This window comes from Vidua chalybeata, chromosome 3 (assembly GCF_026979565.1).
Source record: "Vidua chalybeata isolate OUT-0048 chromosome 3, bVidCha1 merged haplotype, whole genome shotgun sequence".
NCBI lineage: Eukaryota > Metazoa > Chordata > Aves > Passeriformes > Viduidae > Vidua > Vidua chalybeata.
Genome location: NC_071532.1, coordinates 39,532,691 through 39,549,928, shown reverse-complemented (window position 1 = coordinate 39,549,928; position 17,238 = coordinate 39,532,691). Strand labels below are relative to the sequence as shown.

The following is a 17,238-nucleotide window of genomic DNA, read 5'->3' as shown; positions in this document are numbered from 1 at the left end:
TCTGGTAGTCAGGGAAGAGAGGTTTGTGGCCAAGCAGCCTGGGAATCATAGAACTGGAGCCAGGCACATTGCAATTAAAATTGCCAGCTTGGGCTATCTGGAAAAAGTATTTTGTCCTGCCACAGATCCCTTCACGACATCCATTTCCCTGCTGATGGATGTGGCTGTGAAGCCCAAGATCACTGAGCACGTGCCAGCCCCAGCACTGGCAGAGCCTCACAGGGCAGGGAGGTCCTGCTCACCCCACTCTGCTTTGTGCCTCCAAGTCCTTTTTCCCAATCCCACAGGAGGGAATCAGTCCTGGGATCCCTCCAGCAAGAGGCAGCTGCTCAGCCTTGTGCCCCTCTGTTGCAGACCGTGAATTATAACAAAACTCCCATCCTCTCTCCCATACCCAAACCAAGACAATGGTGACTGAAAAAAAACTTTTTAAAAAGGGAGGAGAGGAGAAGAGAGGGAGAAGGAGAAGGAGAAGGAGAAGGAGAAGGAGAAGGAGAAGGAGAAGGAGAAGGAGAAGGAGAAGGAGAAGGAGAAGGAGAAGGAGAAGCCTCCAGGAAGCTCCTCATAAATCACCACAGATCAGTACAGAGAACTATCAAAAACTATCCCTGGCTTCAGCAGATTTTGCACTTGCTTGTAGCTTGTAGAGGCTCCTTAGCAGATCCCTGAAACACCCCTAAAAGTAGATAACATTGATGCAATCCCTGTCCAAACTGGTACCTACACTCTTACTTCTTCCATGTGGGGAATGTTCCTACCCACTGGAAAAGACAGGCACAAAGGCAGCAGGTACCAGTCCTGAGCAGCACAGTAGCACCCCTGCCCTACTCTGAGAAATAAAGCCAGCCTGGAATGCTACAAAGTGTTTTAGGGAAATAAATATTACTATAGATGGGGAAAAAAAAACTTTTTGTTTTTAACCAGAGGTCCTGGAACAAAAGGATGGTGCTCCACATCATACCAGAATCAAGTGATTGAGGCTGTCCTTTCTTTATAAGGCTTTAAGACGAGGCAGACCCTCCAAGAACCTCTTTATTCTTTATTTACCCTGAAGTGAGACACTGCAGACCCAGGTTTAATTCAGCGCTCTACTATTAGCCCGTGAGGTGACCTTGGACAAGTTGCTCTGTCCAGATTCTCAGCTGGTGTCAGCTGCCACTGTGCCACCACAGCCAATTTAAACAATTTGAGATGCCAGCCCCAGAGCCCTGGGTTCTTGGCCTCCCTCTCCCGAGCAGCTCTGCCACCTGCACGCAGCCCCACGCCTGAGGGGCACTTGAGGGACACCAAGTGTGGGGAAGAGAACTCATGCTTCCTTGGACAGTACATGGTTTTCATAAAATGAAACAAAAAGCCTGGTTTGGTTTTTGGTGATTTTTTTAAAATACCCTTATGATCAAAGCTTTAAAAATATTGCTGTGCTCTGGTGAGGCCCCACCTGGAATTCAGCTCTGGGGCCACCAACACCAGAAGGATGGATGGACCTGTGGGAGCAAGTCCAGAGGAGGCCACAAAGATGCTCAGAGGGCTGAAGCCCTTCTGCTATGGAGACAGGCACCCCTGCAACCTCCCTTTTGATCATTTCTTCATTCAAGAGGCTTTTACATTACTCAGTTACTTTCTTGGACAACTCCTCCACTTCTGAACAAGCTTGATTTGCTGCCTCCTCTGATTTAGTGCAAGAACATGAAACTCAATTTCAATTCAATTTCAATTTCAATTTTGCTCTGTCAACAGCCAGCAGCAAAGTTAACTAACTTGAGGGTGTTTTTAAGTGCTACCTGCCTCTCCTGCCATGCCACTGCTGTCCCAGCTGGAGCACAGAGCCAGCAGCACCTTGCTGTGAGCACAGCTGATGGAACCTGCCTAACAAGCAAGCTGTGTATGGCAGCCACTGGCTGGGACCAGTTTCCCCTGAAGTGAATTGCTGCACTGTCTCAGCACAGGCAACACTCTTTTACAAGAGTTTCTTTCTGCCCCATCCTCTCAACAATATACAAATCAACTACAATGTAGAGGTGCACTGAGAATTGGAGGATAGGTCTTGTCAGAGGAAAAAGGAATGTCCATGTAAGGCTTGTTTCTCCTCCTGCTTTATGTTACAGGATGTTCTGACCATCTTAGGGAAAAAAAACCAGTTGAGTCTATCTCTGAAAAAGGATGATTTTAATAGCAGACCCTTCAGTTGTTTGTAGCTCAGTTAGCATGTTTTTGGCTTGTATATCAAAAAGATTCTTTTCCTGAATTTCTGCAAGCTCTTTCCCAATCAAACCATTAAATCTGTTTGCAGTTCTCATTGGATAGGTGATGCCTGCTGCTGTGCGCTGCAATCCCTCAGCCACCAAGGGGACAGGCACACTTCCCAGGGCTAATCCACAGGGACAGGGCAGAACACTTGGGGAACGGAGTTCCACCTGGGTACCTGTCACTCCCAAGCCTGGAGAACCCCGCAAATTCTCTCGTGCCTCAGTTTCCCTCCCTCACGCTTGCTCACCCCATTTCCCCTGGCAGGACTGGGGGCTGAGGAATGGCCAGAGTGAGGAAGGGGTGGTGTAACCACCTGAACTGGACCCCAGCACTTCACACACTGCAAGTCAAGCCCTGATCCCCGGCCTGACTGCCTGTGGAGACAAACCCAGCCCTGAACTGAAGCTCTGCACACACAATCAGAGGAGCAGCAAGGTCAGGCCAGGCTGTGCATCCCTGACACTTTACACAGCTGCTCGGCTAGCAGCTTGGCACAGGAATGTCCCAGAACAATCAAATTCATGCCTCCAAACCCCATCTCACACTCCTTTGTGCCCAGGAGGGTTTTTCTCCTACTAAAATAAGGTATTTCCCCTTCCCAACACACACTCACATCCACTGACACAGGACCCGTGCCCTGGCCTTGCAGAGCTGAGCAAGAGGACAATGTGGGTCATGAGATACAGCTCGGGACACACCTTACTCCCCTCTCCTCCAGGCCATTCCCAGGTCCCAGCCAGGACCTGGGGACTATCTGCTTCCCACAGGCAAGATGACATTCCATGTTAGCCAAAAGAATCCATAAAAGGCAAATAAAGTCCTAGCAAGTACTGTCTCACACAGCTTTCTCCCTGGACACCACATCTGGATTCCTCTTCAATGCCTCCCTTCTTCCAGAAGAACAAGCCCAGGTCGTTTCCCTGGAGTCCTTGGTACAATGTCCCTAGTCCCAGGTATACAAAAAAAAAAAAAAAAACAACCCCACCCCACAAAAACAAAACATCAAACCTAAAAATAAAAACAAAACAAAAACCCACAAGCAAACAAACCAAAAAGAAAGACAGCAAGAAAAACCCAGCTTAAACATCTCCAGTTCACCTCAAACTTCAGTCTTTTATCCAGACTGGAGTCCAGCCCTTTATGCTGGATGCAACATCCTATCCCACTTCCTTCCCTTCTTTTCCCTCTGACAATCAAGCACACTGAAAAATCCTGTTATTTCCAGAGTCTTCTCAGCCTGCTTCTAAAGAAAAGTTTAACATCTAGAGATTATACCCACTTTATTTTTAAATCTGAGCATTAAGCTGAAATCCAGCCATGCAACAGTACAGACATAGGGACTGCACCTATTTCCTGTCTCACACAGGTACAGCTGGTCCTCTGATTTAGCTGTCTCCTGGCCAAAGTGATGGAGGCCTCAACACCCTCCCAAATTCCTGGGCACAGCAGGCTCATCCCATGGCCATCTCGCCGTCCCGGCAGCTCTACTGCTATGGATCCCAAGCTGACAAAATTTGGCCTCAGTCTCACCTGAACATTCCTTTGCTGGCTGCTGTGGAGACCTGACCTTCTGCAGGAGGTGATGCAAGAAAAGGGAACATGAACCTTGCCATGAGACAAGACAGAGGGAACTGACCCCAAGGGATCTCCAGCTCCCTGCAAACTTCCCATCCAGATGCCCTTGGCATTAAGTAACAAGGACAGGCTGCTCAGGGCTGCAGGAGTCTGACAATCAAGCAAGGATCCCACAGGGAGAAGAGACAGAACACCTGCATCCCTGTAGGGTCAGCCAACAACCCATTCACAAGCTGCAAATTATACACATTTACCACTTTGTTTCCACACGCTTTCCCTTTGATGCTGTGAGTAATGTGGAGCAGCCACAAGGCTCCACTCACCATGCAGCCCTACTCTCCTGAGAGCATGTCTACAGGAAGGGATGATTAACATGGAAGGACCTCGAACACGCTGCCCACACCTGGGCATGCCTGACTGCTCCTGCCCAGAAAGCCACAGCAGTGGAAAAAAATTAGGATGAGGTTACCAGTGGCTTTTGGCATCGGTCTGACTTGGCTCCTGCTTTTAAAACCTAGAGCAGAACAAAGCTTTTCAACATGCCCAGTACTCTCCAAAGCCCCAAGCCTAAAGACTGCTCTAGAGAAGGGCAAGGAAGGCAAGGCTAGAAAAAGAGCAAAAACTTTAAACTCTCTAAATTTGTTTTAAAAAATACACTGCTATAGCTCAACTGCCTGGCTGTGAGCTGTGAAAGGCAGCTGTGGGAGAGAGCACAGCCCATTACAGCTCCCACTACCAAGCTGCTGCACTGGATCCTAAGGTGCATCCCTCAGACCCTGCACTCCTGCAAACCTCATGTGGTTTTCGTTCCAAAACACAAAATTCTGAAGTTTTCAGGCTCAGATTTCACAAAACCTGGACACAAAACCTGGCTGTTTTCTTCAGCTTTTATGATTAGGGAAGTCTTTATGGAAACTAAATTTTCTATGCTCATCTACAGGAAATCCAGAAGGGGTAACTTAAACCACTCCAAAGGAACAGAAACCAGAAAAAACCTAATGATCCTCCTAGCTACCAGAGAGTTGTCATCAATTTAAAGAACAGAGACAAAACAGAGTAAAGTACCCTGAGACAAGCTAACACCTAGAAGCAGGTCATGCCCAGGGTAAGGGAAGTTTTCCAACTGTAGGGCTGGATGCTGATCTCCTGAATTACCCTGTCCCATATCAGCACAGACTTTTTTTAATGTCTGTATCCTCCCAAGAGGATGCAGGCACAAATACCTGCACAAATATATGACAGGTTCAGCTGAGTCTTTTGAGCATCTCTGACCAAAAACTGACAATGTGACCAGCCTGCCTTTTCTAATTATGGACTACTGGAGATTAGCAGCAGGAAGGAAGTACTAGGAAAGGGCTGGGACAGAACCAACCAAGCATGCCCACCTCCTCATGAGCTCTGCTGTTCTGACCACAGCCACCACCCAAGGGCTCTCTATTCGACCATGGCCTGTTAATGCCCCTCACCAAGTCATCTCAGTGTACTGATTTGGCAATAAACCTCCTTTATTTATCCTGGGCTAGTTTTCTGCTGGGTTAGCCTGCTGGAAAAGCTCAGCTAAGGGCCACCACCATGCCAGAGGCCAGGCAGGAGGCACCAATGAGGGCGGGAACGGTCAAAAGCCATGGACAGGGCAGAATTGAGCCTGCACAGCTCCATCAGCACAGGCAGATGTGCAGCACAAGCCTACCTCACCTTGACAGGCACCAAAGGAACATCAGCTGCTGAGTCCTTCTGCAACTCACCCTCTCCCAGCCTGGCATTTCTCTGCTGTTGAGCAGCTGCGGCAGCCAGCAGCCCTCTGCCCTCACGCCCTGCTGGAGCCAGAGCTCCTGAGCATCCCACATGTCAAGCATCCTGCATCATCATCACAAGCACCACGACCCTGTCGTCCCAGGTGCTGTGCCAGCATCCACCTCAGACACCCATCCTTGGCAAGCCAGCCAGCCTGGCATGCGGCCTGGCGCTCCAACAACACTTCAATGAAGTGGACTGCACACAGATCCTGAGATATGGGAGTTCTGAAGGCAGTTCAGCCACAGCCAGGTGTGCAAGCCCTGCTCTGCTGGCACCTGAAGCTGATGCTGCCAGCCAAGTACGGTCCTGGTCAGGTCCCCTCACCCCTGCAAGAAGCACCGCATGTCCAATCCCTGCTGGTCTCCGAGTTGCTTGACACAAGGGCTCAGTCTCAGTCAGCTGTGGGTGCAGGACCTTGAACAAGTACTAAATAAATGAACAAGTAATTTCCTGCAAGGCCAAATATGCTCCCTGCCAAAGAGGTCACATACCACACTCTGGCCTGATGCTTCTCCTGAGTTTGTGAGGGTCAATTCCCATATCCAGGGGTCCAAGGATTACAGCAATACATCTGGGCTAGGATTACGCTCCGCTGAAGAAGTGAGGAAAACAACTGCTTTTGTGCTTTCATTGCATGACCTCTAAAGATCGGTTTGGGTTTCTTGGTTCACACAAACCAAAACACTCAAATCAGGGAGTTTTCACTTTAACTCTCAGCTAGAAGACCAGGATCTGTCCCACCAAGGTTCTTCTGTGTTATTTTGGCAGTAAGGAGATCTGTAAGGAAAAGCCCTTTGAGGCAAGGCCCGTGACAAAGTGGTCAGGAGCAAACAGCCTACGTGGCTCATTCCAGCCTTGCGAGCTCCTCCAACTAGCACAGGGGTGGAAGGCAGACGTGCCTGGGATCTTTGCTCCCCATCTTTCATCACACCACCCAGGATTGCTCAGAGGCTTTCTAAGAGTGTGCTTTCATGACATGGATGCTTTCAACACACCACAGCCCACAAGGACAGGGCAAATACCAGTCCTGTGAAAACAGCCTGAGCTTTGTTTTTAGGGTAAGTCTCAGAGTCAGTCAAAATGCATCTGGCAAGCCCTGCTCCACCATTCTGAATACTTCAGTCCCATTAAGTTAAAACAAGACTTAAAAGAAACCCAAATCTTCCACACTTGAATCACGCAGGCAATTCCATGTGCTTGGATGTGCCCATCCACATGAGTAAGTGCTGCAGAATCAGACCCAGCTTTTCCTCACCATCCTGCCAAAGACACAGACAGAAAAATCCCACTGACTGATGCCCCTGCTATTTCTGCTGTCCGTGACAGCAAACTGGTAAAAGGCCTGACTCAGAAGCCTCCCTTGAAAAACCTGAATCATTACAATTTAGAAGACAGTCTCATATAATGAAGTCTCCACTCCTTCCTCTCTTTAGAATAGAGAATTTGAGTCAAAAGAAGGAAAAAAACAACCAAAACAAACTTTACACTTTGTTCAACCCTTTCTGTGAGGATGGCAGTTGGGCAGACAGCGGTTGGTAGCTGGATCTGTGGTCTGCAGGACTGTGTTTGGTCTCAGTTACACCTCTCAGTTACCAGTGTGACCTCCTCAATGCCAGAGCATAACCAGAGACTTACACTGCCAGCAAGTGAGAAAGGGGCACCTCAGCTGTATGATCACTGCCCAGACAGTGTGAACTTGGATTTCTTCTTAGCACCATATATATTTCCAAAAGCTTGACCCTTGTGGAATACAGAGATCATTTAAATGAGCCTCACAGAACACTATAGTGTTTTAACTCTTTGTTATTACACATAATTTAGCATCAGGAGATCTCAAACTCACTTGACAAAGTAGCCTTATTTTCGAGACCCAGTCAAATTAGACATGGAGAGATTTGATTAAGGCCCTCAGAAAAGCAGGGGGAGCTACCAGAGCAGAAACCCAGAGCTCGTGCCCTGTCCCCTAGAGTTGCCTGCTCCAGATGGTTTATCAACTTAGACTGCTGTGGTTACCTGCCTCTCCAGAAGGGCTCTCGCCTGTTTCCTGCAGAGGCGTGCCAGCACACACACCTCACAAGGAGGCTCTGGCACCCAACACCCTCTGCACACACACACAGGTCTGCAGTGATTCCAAAAGCCTGGCTCCTCCAGATGCAGGCCATGGCTGAAACAGTACCTGAGGGGAAGGAGACTGATGAAGAAAAACTGCAGCACCCAAATCAAACGTGCATCATGCAAAGAGGTGATTCAAGCCTAGGTTTCTGAGCTGGATCACGCCTCAACACCAAGGCTCTCCAGAAGCAGCAGTCACTGCAGCACCCCGGGGAAACCTGTGCCCAACCTCACACTGCCATTGGTCCCTCTGGCATCAAGGATGTTGGGAGCTGCATATGCCATGTGCACTCCAAACAGCACACAGTGAAAACCACCCCAGAGCCTCCTGCCAGGGCAGCAAAGAGAGAGATGCCAGTCGACACAAAAGCACCACAGTCTAGTCAAAAGTTTATGTTGTGGATCCTAAACACTATGCTTTTATGTGGGAAAAATACTGAAACAGAAATACATCTTTCCACCTCCTGAGCACAACACAAATGCTGGAGAGCATCAGTCTGTATCCGAGGTTTCCCTGAGAGCCTGCTCACTTTGAGCCAGTGCAGCACCAGCGGATGCAGTGGATGCTGTGGAAAATTTCCCCCTGTGACATGATTCTCCTCCCTATCGCTCCTGGCTCTGCGTGGCAAACAACATTCCTCACCTGTCAAATTAACTTTGAGCAAACTCTGATCACAACGTGAGACAGGCTCCCAAACTGAAGCAAAGCAGCCAGAGCCCTGACACAAGTCTACTGCACCAGCTGGGTAACACTTTGGCAGCTCAGGTAGAGCACAAATGCACCTGTGGCACCAGCCTTTACAGCAGATGGAGCTCTTTCTGCATAGGCAGGGACCCCAAAACATAGGATGGGAAAGAGCACTGCACTTAAGAGAGAGGAGTGCACTCTGTGCACTTTTAAAATAAGTGTGAAAATCACCCTTGCCACATCATCTATTAGTATTTTGTGTGGTAAAGGCAGCATCACGCAACCAGTCTGCTCGGCCGGACACGGATCATCTTCCCAATGACAGAAAGGGGGAAGAGAGCACAGGTCTGACCCCAGCACCACAGCCCTTCTCACCTGCAGCCTTTGAAGTTTAGGTAAAGGAAGGATGGATATCGGTGTCACACATCTGCATCTTCCGTGCTGGCAGACTTGAATATACCTCAGTACATAGATAAACTCCTGTTTACTTACAATGATGTTCATGTTTTTCCTGGCCTTATTTCTTGGAAGCAATCCACATTTGCAAGAAAAAGCGTAAGTTTTAGAAGACATGTTAAAAAAAAAAAAGACAATTCGATTTTCGATTAAATTGAGGGCATAAAAGCCCCGAATCTTAAAAACACATCCCAACATCGTTATACTCCACAAGAAACACTGCGTTCAAGCCGTAGCTGGTTTTAGTGCTCTTCTCTGAACATGAGATCATTCCTTACACCATGCTGGACACTGTGAAACCCTTCAGACACGTCTGTTTATTTAAAAAGCAAATTCGAGTCGCGGAGACGTACGCTCTTCTTTTCTTAAAGGCAAATAAGCCTTGCCTAAATTCTGCTTACATTCACGACTCCGCAAGGCAAAAACGCAAACCGCTTCCGACCGCCTCCCGCGAAGCTGAAGCGCGGCGGGCAGGCGACCCCCGGACTCCGCTCCGCCGCACGCTGAGCTCCGCCAAGTTTCGCGCAGCTCCCGCGGCCGCCTCCGGCGCGCAACGCCCCAGCTCGGGAGGGCCCCGGCGCGGAACCCGTGAGGGAGCCCCGGCCGCCGCGGCCCCCGCGGCGCCGCCCTCTGCAGCCGGGCTCCGTTGGCCCAGCCGCTGCCCCCCGCCGCGGCCCCGCACTCACCGCCGCGCCCGGCCACGCAGCTGGCCAGCAGCAGGGCCAGCGCACACAGCGCGCACAGCGCGCAGCGCTGCCCTCGCAGCAGCTGCCCCTGCCGCCGCCGCCGCGGCCCCCGCCGCTCCGCCGCCGTGCCCGGGGCGCCCATCGCGGCCGCTCCGCTGCTCTCCAACCGCTCCCCGCGCCGCGCCGCGCCCCGCCGGGCGCCGCAGCGCCGCCTCCGCCCGCCCACCGCGGGCGGGACAGGGCGGAGGCCGCACGGCGACGGCGGGGTTTGCGGGACTTGGTGCCTCCTCGGCCGGCACACGGAGCAGGCGAGACGCCGGCAGGGTGCCCGCTGCCAGCAGGTCCCTGGGCGGGAAGGGGGCTGGCTGGGCATTGTCTTCGCTGGGCGTCGCTCCATCGCACCCATCGCACCTCCCGCCTGGGGTGCTCGGGACCTCTCGGCATCATCGCCTGGGCTACGGCCTGTACCGCCTAGGCAGTGTTGGACACCAGAAAAGCCCCAGCGCACCACTGACCCCTCACCAGTGATCCCCAGGAGAGTGGGAGGCAGCCCTCGCTGCCACCCCTGCACCTTTCAGACAACCAGGAGATTTCTCATTGTGGGTGGCTGGGGATTTATCCCCCTTTCTCACACTCTGCCCTGAACTTTTTGCCGGGTGAGCAGACACCTGCCCCATCTGCCCTTTGGCCCAGTCCTGTGTGAGCCCTCTTGCTTCCCATCACTCTGCTGGGCACCCTGGCACCCTGGCTCACACACCTCTGCGGAGCTGTGCCACCTGCTCGGGCACAGGATAGCCCATGCTCATCCACTCCAGCCCTCCTTTGTTGGGGCTGCCATGCTCAAGAAACCTGGGCCAGCCAGAACTGTTCTTCCCTCCTTTCTTGTATTGTCGTAATTACTACTGGAACATTGACACAAAGGCTTAGAGGCTGTGCTGAACCCAGAGTGTTGTGCACACACGAGAGAACAGCTGCCTCTGCAGGGCCCACACACCATGATCCAGAAGGGGCCCTGGAGTTTCATGAGGGATCTACCTTTTTGGACAGAGAGCCACCTTCAGCTGAGATTAATAGGACAGCAGAACGAATACCTCTGTTCCCAAGGTCCAACTGTTTCTCAAGAGCTGCCATGTTGCACTGGACACAGACTGAAATGAAAGTAAACATCACTGTCGCTAGTTTTGGTCAGTTACCAACCTTTCTCAATAAAGACAGTCTCATTCTGTGGGCAGCACCCACCCTCTCCTGAAAGGGTTTCTGCCAGTTCTGAACTTGACCAGGATGTTGGTTTCCAACTCTACTCTTACACATTTACTGCTTATGCTCCTACACACAACTTTGACAACGCTGTTGTCTCTGTTGGCCCAGGATAGGCAGAGCCAGCTCCCACCCAGACAGTAAATGGAATTGAGAACTGGCCTAGGATATAACTATGGAAGAAGCGTTTTGTTTTGGTTTGTGTTTTCTCTGGGTAGGATACACTCCCTTCCCCCTGGCAGGGCAGGTTTTATCCCATGGTAAACAGCTCTGAAACCTGTAGCATTGTCAAACACTACCACAAGTCACTCCAGCTGAGGAAAGAGATCCTGACTGTCCCACTGCTTTCACCGATTGATGTAATGGGAAAGCAATCAATCCACTGTGGGGTGAGAGGGGCCTGGGGGTGAAAGCCCCTGTTGCTGACATGACAGAGCACTGTGACAGTGCTGCCGAAATACTCTTTTTAAATTTAAATGTCACTTTGAAGTCTGTAGCTTCTTGAAAATGTGACCCTGAGAGTCACTGCAAAATCATTACTCATGCCTCCATCATAAGCCTCCTCCGGTCCCATTGCAGGACTGCTTGTAAATACCAGGTGAGAGCTCACTGTCTTGAGAATGGAGACTGGGACTATCTGGGAAGCCTGTGAAGCTCAGGAACAAATTTCGCACTCAGAATCACTAGGTAAGTTAGCGAATGCCTTACTAGTGTAGTGAGTACTAGATCCTGAAGCATGTGCATTTCTGGGGAACATAAGACAGGAGAATTCCCTCTTCTCTCCCACCAATAAACTGGTGTGTGGGTGGAACAAGCTTTGAGCGGCTCCGTCTGCTGGAAGAAACAGAAGGAAGGGAACCGTGGTGGAACCATTACTCTTCTGAAAGAAACACTCTGTATTTATCTTCTACAGGAGTCTTCCGCATGAAAAAAAACCTGCTAAAGTCCAGACGTGACTAGCATGCTGATGAGAATTACAAGCTTTACTTTGTGGCACCTCTGCAACTGTCTGCCACGCTTGCTGCCATGCAGAGCTTTCTCCATGGAGGGCCATGGAGGCTCTGGAGGAGGTCCCCTTACTCTGTGAGGGCTCTTGGAAGGTTCCCACAGAGCTGGCTCTCAGAGGAGCAGAAAGATGCACTTTTGTTCTTTCCACAGTGCAAAACCACATAAAGCACTGGGAGAAAACTGTGTAAATCACAAGATACAGATGTGCAGGGATGACAGCCAGATGTGCCTTAGCAGAGCTGAGGAGCAGTTGTGACTGTTGCAAGGAGAGCAAACAGCCCTTGCGTACTTGGCATTTTCTCCCGCAAGCCACGCCAAGTTCTGTGCTTCAGACCAAACAGAGATTTTTCTTCTGTTTGGACAGCAGATTATGCTCACAAAGAACTTTCAACTCTGGAAAAAAATATTTGGGATTCAAGTAGAGCACAATCGATGCACATTGGCCAGGCAGAATCCAGCTGCCAGTGAGGGTGATACCCAGCTGGGAGGCAGCACCCCAAGCCAGTTTGAAGGGTTGAAAGGAGCTGCACTTCAGAGTGGCCCTGGATCCTTGGCCAAACATGGATAGGGGCACCATGAGGCTGGGGCTGGGTAGTGCTGCCCAGCAGAGAGCACCTGCGTGGCAGAATCACCAAGTCTCACTGCTGCTGCATTCCACACACAGAGAACTGCTGCGGAGGCCCACCTGCAGCACTCTGGCTGGGTCTCAGAGGACAACGGGACAGTTCCCTGCCTTGGGTTCCAGTCCTGGGCCCTACCTCTGCAGCACAGCTCCTGTACCCTCCCTGCCAGTGTCTGTCTACACAGAAAGATGCACCTTCACCTCAGGCATGTGCTGCTGGATGTGTTAGTTGCTTGTTCCTCCTCTCTGAGTGGTTCAGTGCCAGGGCTGTGGTCGAGCACAGCTCCAGTTCCAGGTTAAAAACAGCAGTGAGGGTGGCTTAGCATGGTTGCCTCTGCTGTGAGGTAACAGGGGCTGGCTTTAACAAGCTGTTTAACCCACAAACCTTAGACACACACATGCATCCTCTGCAAGCCACAGAGAGGGTGCAATTAAACATACTGCTGATTGCCACTGCTCTCTCCTTCCTGCCTGCTCAGTGAGCAGAAAGCCTGCCCAAGTGCCCTGCTCCCAGGTAGAGCTACCCATCTGAATGGGCTGGTTACAGCAAATCCAGCCAGCCATGCCCTGAGAGAGGCCAGGGAGCGTGTGTACACAGGGATGTCATTGCTGGCTAGTGGCCAGCAGCTGAAGGAGCAATGCTTTTGGTCAACTCCCAGCAGTGCCTCATGCAGTGATGACAAACCTCCTCCTCTCAGTCACACACCTGTACTCCAGGTTCAGGGTGGTTCAAAAGGCTGCCCAGCTGATATGATTTTAATGTAAAAAGAGTTTACAGGAGTTTAGGCTATACCTGTTCCCATTTTATTTAAGAACATTTAAATAAATTTGCATCTGCTTAGATAAAACAGCTTAAGGTCACAGCCTTGGATAAAGCTGGGTGTCCTCCTCCTGAAGGCTGGCAGCTCTTTCCTCTATCTGAAAAGCTTGAAGAAATGTGTTTGTACTTACAGGCTTTATGGTGAGCTCAGGGTTTCAGGGAGGTCTATTGTACGGGAGGGAGCAGAGGGTGAAATGAACAGGGCTAATGCCTTTATTTATGTTCAGCTCTTTTTTAAAAAGATCAGCTAGGCAGGGGGCTCAACATGGAGCTCACCCCCGTGGTTGTAGCTTTCCCAGGCGGCCGAAAGGAAGGAGGCACGCAGAGTCTGTCACTGAAGTCCAGAGCAGCAGCTGTCCTTTCTTCTTTCTTTGTGGCACACCGGTGGCCAGAGGGTGAGGAGGCGTGGTGTGTAGAGTCTGTTGCTGAAATCCAGAACAACAGCTGTCCCCACTCCTTCCATAGTAGCAGCACCAGGGCTCTTTCTCTGTCTGTCTCTCTGGCCCCCTGCTTCTCACAGCCTAACCTACTCTATTCTTTCTAGATGATGGCGATGGGTAAAAGTCAATCAGAGGATGTGTTTCCCTCTTCCTCAGCTAGGGCATTTGTCTAGACTCCTCTACTGTGTTCAGTTTTTGATTTATAGTCCTTTTTATCTCCTAAAAATACTCCCATGATTCTAAGGGTTTTTTATTTGCATGTTAGTCCCAGAATGGCAGCGTGGAGGGGTGGGAGGCCAGTTATCTCTAGGTAGTTTAGAGAAAACAAACAGAGCAATTAGCTAATTAGCTTTTCAATATCAGTACTTAGCTAGAGTTAGTAGTTTTTTTTAGTGTTGCCATGGGAACTAGGAAGGCCCTGCCCGCGTCTCTGGGGAACACGTGGAAACTGTTCATTACAGAGGGGACACACTCTCCGTGTTTCATCTCTCTGGGAAAACAAACTGGGCTGTGACAGAGCTGGTTTCTGGCTCTCCTTCTGCCAGAGGGTTCTGGGGTCTTTGGCAGTTAAAGGAAAGCAGCAGCATCCAGCTTCCTCAGTCCTTTTCTGGTCTGTACCCTTTTCTAGACAGATTTTTCTAAAGCTTTCCACGTCCTCTCTTCTTGACTCACAACTAAATACACATATGAGCAAACAAATTAAAGAAACTGTATATACTGTATTTGTATGTGTATTTGTCCCTTTTTGAGGCTTGGAGGTATTTTCTCCTGCAGCCTCCTTTTTGGGTGCTGTTTTATCTTACCGAGGCCAGTGGGGTGGGAGCCAGAGAGGCAGGATGGAGCAGGACAGCCCTCCTCTGTTGGAGCTGCTTGTCCCGGCAATTAACCCTCTGCTACTGCTGAATCTTTGGGAATATGTTGTGTTTCAGTGGTGAGGAGAAGGAATTACCAAAATGAGTATGCAGTGCATAAAAGCCAGCTAGGGTTCTTTCTGGATGAAAGAGGCAATAAAAACGCTGATATTTATAGAAAAATATTTATTACTTCATGGGATATCCGGGCTTCCTGTGGTTTGAGCCTGTGCCTTGCATAGCTCATTGCTGAATGTCTCAGGATGGCACTTTCCTTTTTTTCCTTCAGCAGCAGCCTGTTTGCTCTTAAATCAATGATCAGGTTTACAATCAGTGACTCTGTGTCCCCTTATTGGCCGTCCTCCAGTGCTGCCCTCCCCTTCTGCGGGCACAGGGCAGGCTGGTGGTGCATGTATCTCTGTGTGAGTGTTTGTGTTTGTGTGTGTATGTGTATGCGTTCGTGTGCATCCTACCTTGGGAAAGCTGGGGGACTAACAACTGCTCCAGAGGAAAGAGTGGCTCTTCTACCTGCCTGATGGCACTGGAAAAAAGCAACATTTAATAAAATTAAAGGGCATACAATTCAAAACAAATGCAAATGAAACCCTATTATATGCAGTGAAATTGCCCTGGAGGACCCTTTGCCACAAGAAGATGGTTCTGAAGCCCAAAAAAAAATTCAGAAATGCAGAAGAAGGATGGGTAATGTAATGAACAGTTTCCACGTGTTCCCCAGAGACGCGGGCAGGGCCTTCCTAGTTCCCATGGCAACACTAAAAAAACTACTAACTCTAGCTAAGTACCGATATTGAAAAGCTAATTAGCTAATTGCTCTGTTTGTTTTCTCTAAATTACCTAGAGATAACTGGCCTCCCACCCCTCCACACTGCCATTCTGGGACTAACATGCAAATAAAAAACCCTTAAAATCATGGGAGTATTTTTAGGAGATAAAAAGGACTATAAATCAAAAACTGAACACAGTAGAGGAGTCTAGACAAATGCCCTAGCTGAGGAAGAGGGAAACACATCCCCTGATTGACTTTTACCTGTCGCCATCATCTAAGAAAGAATAGACTAGGTTAGGCTGTGAGAAGCATGGAGACAGAAGCAGAGAGAGAGAGAGCCCTGGTGCTGCTACTATGGAAGGAGTGGGGACAGCTGTTGTTCTGGATTTCAGCAACAGACTCTACACACCACGCCTCCTCACCCTCTGGCCACTGGTGTGCCACAAGGAAAGAAGAAAGGACAGCTGCCGCTGCTCTGGACTTCAGTGACAGACTCTGCATGCCTCCTTCCTTTCGGCCACCTGGGAAAGCTACAACTGCGGGGGTGAGCTCTGCGTCGAGCCCCCTGCCCAGCTGATCTTTTTAAAAAAGAGCTGAACATAAATAAAGGCGTTAGCCCTGTTTATTTCAATTGGGGGCTCGTCCGGTATAGCCACGCCTGAACAGGACAGCTGGACAGCTCGACCACCTGCTTCGAGGGACCCTCGGGAGTCACTGGCTACATTCAGACCCTAGGATCAGCATGAGACGAGCAACGCAGAGGAGCGTCAGATTGGTAAGAAAAACCGGAGACGAGCGAATGAGTGAGTGAGTGAGTGAGATGGGGACCAGCAGCTCGGACCCCCGAAGCGAGAGGGACCTGCTAGTACCGTGTTTCCGGACTCCTGCGAAGGGGCCGGCCGGGAACGGGGGGAAGTGAGTGGAATACAGGAGTGACTGAGGCGTCTCCTTAGAAGTAAAGCAGGCCCTCTTCCGAGTGTGGGGAGAGGTCCCCTAGGGGCAAAGTAAGTCCCTAGCAATCAGGGCAAGGGGAATGTCCCCAGCAGGGCAGGTGGGATGTGGAGGTCCAGGAGGGCATGTCCCTGGCAGGCAGGATGGGATAGGATGGCAGGTGGGATGTCCCTGGCAGGTAAGGCAGGATGTCCTAGCAGGCAGGAGTGTCATGTCCCCGGCAGGCAGAGGGCATGGCATGTCCCCGCCAGGCAGAGGGTATGTCCCCGCCAGGCAGGACAGGATAACAGGGCAGGTGGGATGTCTGAGCAGGCAGGAGCATCATGTCCCCGCCAGGCAGAAGGCATGTCCCCGCCAGGCAGGACAGGATAACAGGGCAGGTAGGGCGGGATGTCCTAGCAGGCAGGAACAGCAAGTCCTGCCAGGCAGAGGGCATGTCCCCAGCAGGCAGGACAGGATAACAGGGCAGGTAAGATGTCCATGGCAGGCATGGATGGAGGTCCCCAGCATAGCAGGTAGGGGAATGTCCCTGGAAGGCAGGGCAGGATGTCCCAGTCAGAGCAGGCATGAACCCGAGTAAGCAGAAAGGCAGGAAGGCACGCAAGCTAAGCCTAGCAGGAGAGTCAGGCAAGGGAGCTTGGCCGGAGCTCGAGTGTAAGGCTCGGCAGGATGTTCGACCTTACCTCGGCAGGGAGACGAAGCTTCCCAAGCCTAGTAGGAGAGTCAGGCAAGGGGGGCTTGGCCGGAGTTCGAGTGTAAGGCTCGGCAGGACGTTCGACCTTACCTCGGCAGGGAGACCAAGCTTCCCAAGCCTAGTAGAGTCAGGCAAGGGGGCTTGGCCGGAGCTCGAGTGTAAGGCTCGGCAGGACATTCGACCTTACCTCGGCAGGGAGACCAAGCTTCCCAAGCCTAGTAGGATAGTCAGGCAACGGGGCTTGGAC

The 17,238-nt window shown here is 50.8% G+C and overlaps 1 protein-coding gene across 1 annotated transcript in view; it reads right to left on the bottom strand.

Annotated features, from left to right (window-relative positions):
- SLC24A3 (solute carrier family 24 member 3) overlaps positions 1 to 9,643 on the bottom strand; it is a 111,598-nt gene extending 101,955 nt beyond the window's left edge. The window contains exon 1 of the mRNA XM_053939622.1: positions 9,562 to 9,643. The gene's annotated coding sequence lies outside the window, so the exon portion shown is untranslated. The remainder of the gene's footprint in view (positions 1 to 9,561) is intronic.
- Between the last annotated feature and the right edge of the window lie 7,595 nt (positions 9,644 to 17,238).